This window comes from Schistocerca cancellata, chromosome 9 (genome assembly GCF_023864275.1).
Source record: "Schistocerca cancellata isolate TAMUIC-IGC-003103 chromosome 9, iqSchCanc2.1, whole genome shotgun sequence".
NCBI lineage: Eukaryota > Metazoa > Arthropoda > Insecta > Orthoptera > Acrididae > Schistocerca > Schistocerca cancellata.
The window spans coordinates 61,286,315-61,298,407 of NC_064634.1; the positions used below are offsets into that span (position 1 = coordinate 61,286,315).

Here is a 12,093-nt window from a genome sequence, read left to right on the forward strand (position 1 = left end):
AAATGTGCTCTACATGGGCGTGACGCACTGTGGCGCTGTTAAACTGCTGTCAAATGGTGTTATTATTAACGTCCGTGTTCATCAGATACATTTTAGTGATGTGAGATAAAGTATGTGTTGTGGCTAACCTATTTTCAGAGACTTAGCAGCACCTGAACTGTTGAAAAAGTGTATTCACGGAAAAACTCAAAACCCCAATGAAAGTGTAAATAGTGTTATATGGTCGAGAATCCCCAAGACTGTATTTGTTGGAATAGAAACACTTCACTTTGGTGTGTATGATGCTGTTGCGACTTTCAATGATGGCAACATTGTAAGGTGCAAGGTATTTAGAAATATGGGAATGAAGATAGGTTCTAACATGGTACGAGCGATGCTTGCTTTAGACAAGGAACGCCTTCGGGCTGCAGACAGGGCTGTAAAGAGTCAAGAAATACAAGCAAGAGTAAACAGGAGGAGGAACAAGAGGAAGCTGGAGGAGGAGTTTGCAGAGGATGAAGATAATCCATCCTATGGACCTGGAATGCACTAAAAAGTTAATCCAATCTTTGTCGCTCGATTCCCAAAACTTTTATTTTCTCATACTAATTACATGTTTTCTAAGGATCTTCCAAACATATTTGTTTCAAACTTTCAGTAAATGTTATACAGTACCTTCTGCATAATTTAACACAGCCTTTTTCCAAAAAACTGTATATTTTTGAATATATAAATAAAAAATTGCAAAAAAATGTTGTGAATTTTCATTACAATTGAAAAAAAATCATCTTTAATAACTGAACTAAAATTTTGTAAAATCCCTGTGTTAAGTTGTAGCCCATATTCCAATAAATAATCTGTAAAAAGTTCAACTTCCTACCTCAAATACTTTGTGAGGAAAGATGTAATTTATAAGCGTTATTTTAACATTGCAAGTATAGGGCGTTCAGGAGCCTCTTAATGCAAATACGAAGCGTGCATCCTCGTAAACAACCTGCACTGATACCTCGCCAGTGCTGAACGCGCACAGTCCAGCGCGACACATGCCTTAGCTGCGTTGTTGATCGTCAAACACAACCATCACATCGCTACCACTGTTCACATTATTTTCCCTGTCCACTGTATAAAACAAACAACTGAGAGGACATTGGGGCAAGGGCTACTGTGACATGAAGAGGTTGTTGCAGGAAAGGAATTCGTGGTGGGTCGCATCAAACCAAGCAGAAGACTGAAGACAAAGAAAGTTATAGATATTCGCTAATACACTCTTCTTTCTTCTTTTACTGAGCGTTTTAATTCCGTCTTGTATTTGTTCATGAGACCCAGAAAATATTAGATACAGGCTCCCAGGTAGATGCCATTTTGCTTGACTTCCGGAAGGCGTTCGATACAGTTCCGCACTGTCGCCTGATAAACGAAGTAAGAGCCTACGGAATATCAGACCAGCTGTGTGGCTGGATTGAAGAATTTTTAGCAAACAGAACACAGCATGTTGTTCTCAACGGAGAGACGTCTACAGATGTTAAAGTAACCTCTGGCGTCCCACGGGGGAGTGTTATGGGGTCATTGCTTTTCACAATATGTATAAATGACCTAGTAGATAGTGTCGGAAGTTCCATGCTGCTTTTCACGGATGATGCTGTAGTATACAGAGAAGTTGCAGCATTACAAAATTGCAGTGAAATGCAGGAAGATCTGCAGCGGATAGGCACTTGGTGCAGGGAGTGGCAACTGTCCCTTAACATAGACAAATGTAATGTATTGCGAATACATAGAAAGAAGGATCCTTTATTGTATGATTATATGATAGCGGAACAAACACTGGTAGCAGTTACTTCTGTAAAATATCTGGGAGTATGCGTGCGGAACGATTTGAAGTGGAATGATCATATAAAATTAGTTGTTGGTAAGGCGGGTGCCAGGTTGAGATTCATTGGGAGAGTCCTTAGAAAATGTAGTCCATCAACAAAGGAGGTGGCTTACAAAACACTCGTTCGGCCTATACTTGAGTATTGCTCATCAGTGTGAGATCCGTACCAGGTCGGGTTGACAAAGGACATAGAGAAGATCCAAAGAAGAGCGGCGTGTTTCGTCACGGGGTTGTTTGGTAAGCGTGATAGCGTTACGGAGATGTTTAGCAAACTCAAGTGGCAGACTCTGCAAGAGAGGCGCTCTGCATCGGGGTGTAGCTTGCTGTCAAGGTTTCGAGAAGGTGCTTTTCTAGATGAGGTATCGAATATATTGCTTCCCCCTACTTATACCTCCCGAGGAGATCACGAATGTAAAATTAGAGAGATTCGAGCGCTCACGGAGGCTTTCCGGCAGTCGTTCTTCCCGCGAACCATACGCGACTGGAACAGGAAAGGGAGGTAATGACAGTGGCACGTAAAATGCCCTCCGCCGCACACCGTTGGGTGGCTTGCGGAATATAAATGTAGACGTAGATAGATGTCTAGTACGAGGTCTGCTATACTCAGGGTTTGGCAATTTATTATGTTCATAAATACAATACTAGAAATGAAAATGATCTTCACTCTTCTCTAATGTATTTAATTTTGGCGTGGCGAAGTGTAAAATGCGTAGGAACTTAGACAGTCTGCACATGGAAATAAATCTCAGCTGGCAGCAGTGTTTTCGGTGCGGCGAAAGTTGTTTCTCCTTAACAGTTCGATCCATACCGAACAGGCATCCGTAAATATACATTACTAGCCATTAAAACTGCTACATCACGAAGAAGATGTGCTACAGACGCGAAATTTAACCGACAGGAAGAAGATACTCTGATATGCAAATGATTAGCTTTTCAGAGCAGTCACACAAGGTTGGCGCCGGTGGCAGCACCTACAACGTGCTGACCTGAGGAAAGCCTCCAACCGATTTCTCATACACAAACAGCAGTTGACCGGCCTTGCCTGGTGAAACGTTGTTGTGATGCCTCGTGTAAGGAGGAGAAATGCGTACCATCACGTTTCCGACATTGATAAAGGTCGGATTGTAGCATATCGCGATTGCGGTTTATCGTATCGCGACATTGCTGTTAGCGTTGGTCGAGATCCAATGACTGTTAGCAGAACATAGAAGCGGTGGGTTCAGGAGGGTAATACGGAACGCCGTGCTGGATCCCAACGGCCTCGTATCACTAGGAGTCGAGATAACAGGCATCTTATCCGCATGGCTGTAACGGATCGTGCAACCACGTCTCGATCCTTGAGTCAACAGATGGGGACGTTTGCAAGACAACAACCATCTGCACGAACAGTCGGACGACGTTTGCAGCAGCGTGGACTATGAGCTCGGAGACCGTGGCTGCGGGTACCGCTGACGCTGCAACAGAGACAGGAGCGCCTGCGATGGTGTACTCAACGACGAACCTGGGTGCACGAATGGCAAAACGTCATTTTTTCGGATGAATCCAAGTTCTGTTTACAGCATCCGTGTTTGGCGAACGCACATTCGAAGCGTGAATTCGTCATCGCCATACTGGCGTATCACCCGGCATGATGGTATGGGGTGGCATTGGTTACACGTCTCGGTCACCTCTTGTTCGCATTGACGGCACTTTGAACAGTGGACGTTATATTTCAGATGTGTTACGACTCGTGGCTCTTCCCTTCATTCGATCCCTGCGAAACCCTACATTTCAGCAGGATAATGCACGACCGCATGTTGCAGGTCCTGTAGGGCCTTTCTGGATACAGAAAATGTTCTACTGCTGCCCTGGCCAGCGCATTCTCTAGATCTTTCACCAACTGAAAACGTCTGGTCAATGGTGGCCGAGCAACTGGCTCGTCACAATACGCCAGTCACTACTCTTGATGAACCGTGGTATCGTGTTGAAGCTATATGAGCAGCTGTACCTGCACACAACATCCAAGCTCTGTTTGACTCAATGCCCAGGCGTATCAAGGCCGTTATTACGGCCGGAGGTGGTTGTTCCGGATACTGATTTCTCAGGATCTATGCGCCCAAATTGCGCGAAAATGTAATCACATGTCAGTTCTAGTATAATATATTTGTCCAATGAATACCCATTTATCTGCATTTCTTCTTAGTGTATGTAAGTAGTCATTTAAAAACCTGTAAATGGCCAACATGTAGCGTTGTAAATATAGTTTTATTTATCTGCGCAATATATTGTTCAATTAACACGTTCAACATCAAAAGTTTATCGTGAATACGAGCTATTGAACGAGGAGGTAATGGAATGGAACATTTTGTTTCAGACAATTTAACATTCCCTTGACGATTGACAAAATTTGGGGAACAAGAAAACTGAACCGGGAAGATAGCTGTGAGTCTGAATAGCAAAAGAATCCAAAAACAGGATAAATAGGAAGCATCACAGTGTAATGAGGATGTCCGTGAAACAAAGTGTTTGTCTGATCGACGTCCAGGAGTGACGTGTTGCATGTGAGAAAGGACGCATTGTTTCTTCAAGTTGACACAAATTCATTGGCTCATCGTAGTGAATTAGGGCCAAAAAAGGAAGTTTATTTATAAACTACAAATACTGTATAAAGAAGAAAAACAAGCTGGTCTCTAAGACTAACTCTGTGTAGAAGAGATAAAATATATTTTTTTAACAATTAACACTTTATATCTACGGTATATGTTTGGTTCCTGGCGTAAAGTACATTTAGGTTTGTATTTTGGCATTCTGTTGTTAAGGATATTGTAACTGAAAAACTTGTTGTGGCTGATGATGATTAGTAACACTCAAAACTGGTAGTAATAATAAAGGTTATCATTGTAGCTAATAGTTCTACAACATGATTTTCGACTTGTGAGGTGACGTGCTTGCATGATGAAGTGTACAGTGTTGATGCCCTTTCCACACAGAGAAATCTTGACACTAAACGTTAGACATGCATTTCAACCAATGCACAAAATTTTGTTTACATCGGTAAACTTCATGGATAAAATAATAATACGAAGGTGTGCGGAAACATAATGCCTCCGAATTTTGTATGTTAAAACTTTTAAAGCTTTTTAAATAAAACAAACTTAATTATCATTCTACGCCTGTGTTCTACACATCTACATATTATTTCTCAACATAGTCATCCTGTCGACGAACACGTTTCTCGCAACGAGAGACCAGTTTGTTGACAGCGTTATTGTAGAATATTTGACTTCGTTGCCAGAGCCACAACCTCACCTCCGCCTGCACCACTTCATCACTATCAAAGTGAAATCATCAAAGGCCTTCTCTAAATTTTGGAAACAGATGAAAATCTGGTGGGACTAAGTCGGGACTGTATGGAAGATGATCGTTGACACTGAACTCAAGGCGTCGGGTATGTTGCAGACGTTGCAAGGCTCGTGTGTTGCCTACGATTGTCATGTTGACGGGAAGGGTGTTCCAAGAGTGGAGGAAGTCTTCGAATTCGTGCTTTTAGTTTTCTGAGAATCTCGCAGTACCTTCCAGAGTCAGAGTATATGGTGGTGCCTTCAGACAAGAATTTCAAATGCACCACACGTTCAACAGCCCAGAACACTGTGAACATGACTTTGCCGGCTGGTGGGATGGACTTGAGCTTTTTTGGCGTCGTCCATTCCGAGCTCAGTCACAAACGTTAAGGTTGGCATCACCGTTTCCTCCTTAACGAGTACGAACAACCCAACATCGCACATTACTGACGTCGACACAGTCATCACTGAACAGATGTTTCATTGTTCTATGATTTCAATTGGAGGGATGTTTTCTGCCGTTAGAAACTCGTTTACAGCACGCTCTTTCTCGCACACGGACATAGTTTACACACCGCCATGCTGCAGTTCGGATCCCCCTAGTGGCAGACCGTTGCAACTTGCGTCAGTGAAGAGGACAAGTCGATCGAATAATAGGCGTGACATGAAATACCTCAATCGATATTGACAACAGAATAAAAAATTCGGAGGCATTATTTTTCAGCTCGCCCTCGTAATCTAATCTCAAGCTAAAATTATTATTATTTTTTAAATCCAGGACGAGTTTACCATCGTAAATGCACATTATTCCAACAATTTCTTTCACAGAAACTCAAACTACCGTTGTAGGCGACTGCAGCAGTTATAATAATTTCACAGAGGCGGTCTTTTGGTCGTATGAATGCTGTTGACAGCCCTCCCCTGCAGGGGAATGAAAAAAAAAAAAAAAAAAAAAAAAAAAAAAAAAAAAAAAAAAAAAAAAAAAAAAAGAAAGAAAGGAAAAAAAAAAGTTGGTCGTATGCTCTCGGCCTCGCCTATCGCATCCGTCTCCCCTCCCCCACGCGGATCCTGTACGATCTCATCCCCTTCCCCCACCTCCTCCTTTTCCTTGAAAGGATCCTGTAAACCTCCCGCAAACTCGATCCTCCTCACCCGCTAGTCTCCCCCATCCTCTCCCACCCCCGCCCGCTGCCGCGCCTGTATTCCCACGTCCCACCCGGTCTCCATCTCTCTACCCTCCTTACCCTCTCCCAAGGTGGCTTCCACCAGTTCCCCCTCCCTGATGATGTCCTCCTCCCCTCCATCTACCCCTCCTATCAACTTTGATCCTCCCCCCAGTTCTTGTGTCCTTTCCTTTGGGCACCCTCCCTCCCTTCTCTTTCCTTTTCCCCCGTCCCCTCCCTCCACCCTTCTTGCCCCGGGCTTCCCCTCCCCCTTCCTCCTTCCCCCTATCTCCCATGCCCCTGGCACCTCTGCTCTCCCCTCTCCCTCTCTGCTTCCTCCTCCTCCTCTCTTGGCAGGTCCCCGGACTCGCACACGCTCAGTGAACATCCGCGCGCCGGAGATCTTCACCATCAGTGTCTCGTGTGTGTGCCTTCGTTTGTGTTTAGTGTTTGTTCGCCGTCACGCCACCACTGTTCACGTGTGCCGTCGCCATCATCCATGTTATGTGCGCCGTGTCACCTAGTGTTCGTGATGTTTCTCGTCCAGCGTGAACGGCTCCATGTTTTTTTTTTGTTTTTTAGTATCTACGTTTTTTGCCCGTTTAAAACCACAATAAAGAAAAAAAAATTGGTCGTATGTGAACCTGGTCAAAGGAGCAAAATTGTCTGCTCAGTTCCTTGAGGATTGGGACGGGTGTGGAATAAAAGAGACTGAGGTACTGGGCACTGCTTGTGAACATTCATTCACTAACGAAGAGATTAGCTAAGTGGCAGGGTACTGACCAGCGTAACGTGGACACCATCATTAGTGCTTGCGTATGCAGGCAACCGACACGGACTGGTTCGCCTTTTGTAGTAGAGCTCAGAAATGAGTCTATCCTTAGTTTCAGCTGTCTGCCTTGTAATGCTCCTCCTGTACTTGGTAGCGACAGCTGTTGGACAACCGTTTTTGAAAAGTAATTTTCTGAAGTAGCCTCACGTCGGCTTCGCTTCTCTCGAGCTGGCGTGACGGATGTTCATTTCTGTTTTTCAGGCGCCGACTAGCATGTTCTTCGTGTTTCCCGCCTGACTTGCCCTGTTTACTGTTCATATACCGGCCATTTAAAAGATTAATTGCCGGATGATTATGTCTTTGTAATAAAAAGTGAGCAAAACGTCACGACTGCATTCATTTCGAAACATTGTACCTGCCGTGATATGTCAGCACGCTTCTAGCATGGCTTCAGATAAGAACCCATCTAATTTAAGACTGGTGTTCTGAAAATTTTGAAGCGTCCTCTGAAGATCGTACCGTCAGTGCAAAATCGCACTTTTCTATTTTTACTCTACAACATTTGGTAGAGAAAAGGAAAGAATATACTTCAGTGACGTATGAAAAAGTTTTTGACAATGTCAATAGATGCCTTTTGTGGCATCTAATTATTTCTGTAAAAGCTGTTTATAAAGAGACAAAAATTGTATCGAAGATGAACTTGTCTAAACAATTAACAGCAACACAGGAAGATGGACAAGGATGTGGCGAACATCTACATGGATGACCTAGTCAGGGCCTGGAAACAAAATATCGTCTCTAACGTAAATACCACCACTTAACAGGGAGAAATGTTTTAATGCTCTACTATACGCAAATGATCAAATAATAATTCAAGAAAATGGAGATAATCTTCAAAGAGCCATTTATCACCCTAATTCGTTGGCTTCTAATTGTAACGTGTATGTCCCACTAATTAAAGAAAGGTAGTGGAATTCAATGGAAAATCGCCTAAAGATCTAAATTATAAAACATACTGTAATACGGAGCAGGTAACCCACTTTCAGTATTTCCGCTGAGACGCAGGACGAAATTCTGAAAATAAAATTGAAAACAAGATCCTAACAATTAACGCTGTCCGCGGAACAATTGGAAATACGCTACAGAAAAAAAGCCACGAAAAAAACACAGATGAAGTTTTACAAAGTCTCGGCAGCACCTAATATGCTCTATGGTTCTGAAACTTGCCTTCCCTCGCAAACGGATATGCGCAGCATCCGGGCTGCGGAAATGAGATTTATGCGTAATGTTAATCGGTGCACCAGAGAAGATCGCTTCAGAAATGACTACATTAGAAATGAATTACGGGTTATTTTAATGCACTAGAAAATAGATGTAATCAGAAACATATGGTAGGAACATGTAGACAGAATTTATGACATTTATTCGCTTTTGCAGAACCTTTCTGACCTTAACAGCGTTAGGTATGAAGATATTATCTGTCGGTGACACATGAACATATGTGCCGGCGGCAAAAACTTCTGTCCACAAGACCGCACGGTTTTGGAAAGCATCGCTCCTGCGAACCTCAGCTTGCCCTTTTTTCACACGAGATTCTGCGAAGGGGCAACAGGCAGGTTCCATAGTCCTGGATTTTTCCTAAAGCATTTGACAGGATGGCACACTGCCGACTGTTAACGAAGGTGCAGGAATATGGAATAGGTTCCCAAGTATGTGAGTTTCTCAAAGACTACCTAAATAACAGAATCCAATGCACGTAAATTGAAGGTGGATGTGGGGAGAAAGGAAAGGAATTACTGATGTCAACTGTATCGGGACGTTACGTGAAATCAGCAGCGATGACTGAAAATGTGGACCGGACTGGGATTCGAACCCGGGATCTCCTGCTCAGTAGGCAGGTGCGGTAACCACTGCGCCATCCAGACACTGCACGGACTATCCCGGCAAGCCTCGCGACCGTCCGGTGTGCGGACATTTGCCACGGCGGACATTTGCCACGATTTTAGCTGCTCCGAAGGGTTGGGTCCCTTGTCTCCCCCTCCTCCTGATCCTCTTACTCCTCCTCCGTCCGACCTGCAGTAAAGGTATTTACTGAGCCTTTCCGCTGGTTTTCTTAACATAGGACCAGAATCTCTATGGATTTTTCGCCACATTTCTAGAGAGAGTTTCGTTATGGAAACTATTAAATGCATCTCGCATTGAAATCCGTACCAAATTTCGAGCCACAGTAAAACTTCGCCTATCTTGAAGATTTTGCGCTCGTCTAAATTATACGTGCCTTTTTCGGTGCTCCTGCAGCAGCTTTCTGTCGTGTTTTGTGTATCATGGGGGATCAGTTCCGCCTGATATTAATTTATTTGGTATGAATCTCTCGAGTGTTGTTGATACTATTTCTTTGAACTTAAGCCACATATGGTCTTCACTTACATAGTTTGGAAGGATTGGAGACTGTCTCTTAGAAAGACGTCAACCGAATTTTTAGTTTTTTTATAAATATATATATTTCGCGTTTAGTTTTGGCGAATTTCTTTGTTACGGAATTGAGTCTCGCAAGGACTGTGTGTTCACTAATTCCTGTACCCGTCGTGATGCTCAGGATTATTTGTGGCTAAGAGGTCAAGTGTGTTTTCGTAACCATTTACAATTTGAATGGCCTCGTGAACTAATTGTTCAAAATAATTTTATAAAAAGCATTTAGAACAATTATGGAAGTTGTTTTCTATCTACAGTAGGGTCTGAAAATGTATTTTTGTCAACATACGGCAGGTAGATTGAAGTCACTGCCAACTATAATTGTATGAGTAGGGTTCCTATTTGCGATGAGACTCGAGTTTTCTATGAAATGTTCAGCAACTGTTTCATCTGAGACCGGGGGTCGGTAAAAGGAACCAGTTATTAATTTATTCCGGCTGTCGTATATAACCTCTGTCCACACTAAGTCACAGGAACTACCTGCTTCAATGTCGTTTGTGAGCTGGAACATACATTACATTATTTTCCTCAAGTTGTGCTTCTTGTATCTGTCGTGGTGGAGATCACTACAATTATGGCTTTTCCCTCCAAAACCTAGGATGCTTTCTCTGTGACCCTGTAAATACCAGAGCTGGTTGGTTCAAATGGCTCTGAGCACTATGGGACTCACCATCTTAGGTCATAAGTCCCCTAGAACTTAGAACTACTTAAACCTAACTAACCTAAGGACATCACACACACCCATGCCCGAGGCAGGATTCGAGCCTGCAACCGTAGCAATCCCGCGGTTCCGGACTGCAGCGCCAGAACCGCACGGCCAGCGCGGCCGGCTTACCTGAGCTAAACAATGTAGAACAACAATGTATGTTATTACTTCATTTCCTTATTTCTAACATTTTAAAACTGTACATCGACTTTAGATGACATGTCAATCATAGATGTTCTTATCTCTGTTTATGAACGCACTTTCAGTAATGTTTTGAACTTGTCCCGCTACACTTTATTAACTAATGTTTCGTCGCAAGGGATATCGGATTTTAGAGAGTAAATTAATATAGAGTATGCCGTTCTTCTTTTCAAAGATTCACATACCCATTTCTTCTTTCCTTATTGTCTTTTGGGCATGCAGTTGTAGTACTTAAAGTAGGCACAAATGCAGCGATCAAAAAGAAATGATTAGCGTATATTCGCATTCTCTTCATATAGTTCCTTTCTTGTTGCTCCCATGGCGATGGACTGTTTCTATCGCAATCAGTAAGTGTGAAAGGAAGCTACCGTACAGACAGAGGGATCTATATTTATACTTGGCAGAACTAATTACATACTGACATAATCGTCGGAATTGCTTTCGTTTCCCAAAAGATACAAATATTTCGATTTCGGAAATGAAGCTCTGAATTTGTCGAAGAAGAAGGTCCCTTACGTACTGGTTGTATCGAGTAAGATGTCGAGACGGTGGTTTGAAAGCGGACAGAAGAAGTACGAGGAAGGGCGTCCCTTACCTGAGGGATCGCTACCTGGCGAAGGGGCAAGTGTGGCAAATGTCCAGCGTGGCAAATGTCCGGCATTCGGCCGTCCTACACTCCTACCGAGCGCCACCTATCCCCAGTCGCCGTCCATTTCCTCCACGTTCGCTATTCTGAGATTCCCACAGGAGGTCGGACGTACGTCTGCATCCCCACTGAAGAAGGTGGATCCATTGCCCGTCTAGGCGAATCAATTATACACTCCTGGAAATGGAAAAAAAAGAACACATTGACACCGGTGTGTCAGACCCACCATACTTGCTCCGGACACTGCGAGAGGGCTGTACAAGCAATGATCACACGCACGGCACAGCGGACACACCAGGAACCGCGGTGTTGGCCGTCGAATGGCGCTAGCTGCGCAGCATTTGTGCACCGCCGCCGTCAGTGTCAGCCAGTTTGCCGTGGCATACGGAGCTCCATCGCAGTCTTTAACACTGGTAGCATGCCGCGACAGCGTGGACGTGAACCGTATGTGCAGTTGACGGACTTTGAGCGAGGGCGTATAGTGGGCCTGCGGAAGGCCGGGTGGACGTACCGCCGAATTGCTCAACACGTGGGGCGTGAGGTCTCCACAGTACATCGATGTTGTCGCCAGTGGTCGGCGGAAGTTGCACGTGCCCGTCGACCTGGGACCGGACCGCAGCCACGCACGGATGCACGCCAAGACCGTAGAATCCTACGCAGTGCCGTAGGGGACCGCACCGCCACTTCCCAGCAAATTAGGGACACTGTTGCTCCTGGGGTATCGGCGAGGACCATTCGCAACCGTCTCCATGAAGCTGGGCTACGGTCCCGCACACCGTTAGGCCGTCTTCCGCTCACGCCCCAACATCGTGCAGCCCGCCTCCAGTGGTCTCGCGACAGGCGTGAATGGAGGGACGAATGGAGACGTGTCGTTTTCAGCGATGAGAGTCGCTTCTGCCTTGGTGCCAATGATGGTCGTATCCGTGTTTGGCGCCGTGCAGGTGAGCGCCACAATCAGGACTGC

At 44.5% G+C, this 12,093-nt stretch overlaps 1 non-coding gene across 1 annotated transcript; it reads right to left on the reverse strand.

Annotated features, from left to right (window-relative positions):
• Positions 1–8,953: 8,953 nt before the first annotated feature.
• Positions 8,954–9,029, reverse strand: Trnas-acu (transfer RNA serine (anticodon ACU)). Its single transcript has one exon. It is a non-coding gene; the product is annotated as a tRNA-Ser (tRNA).
• Between the last annotated feature and the right edge of the window lie 3,064 nt (positions 9,030–12,093).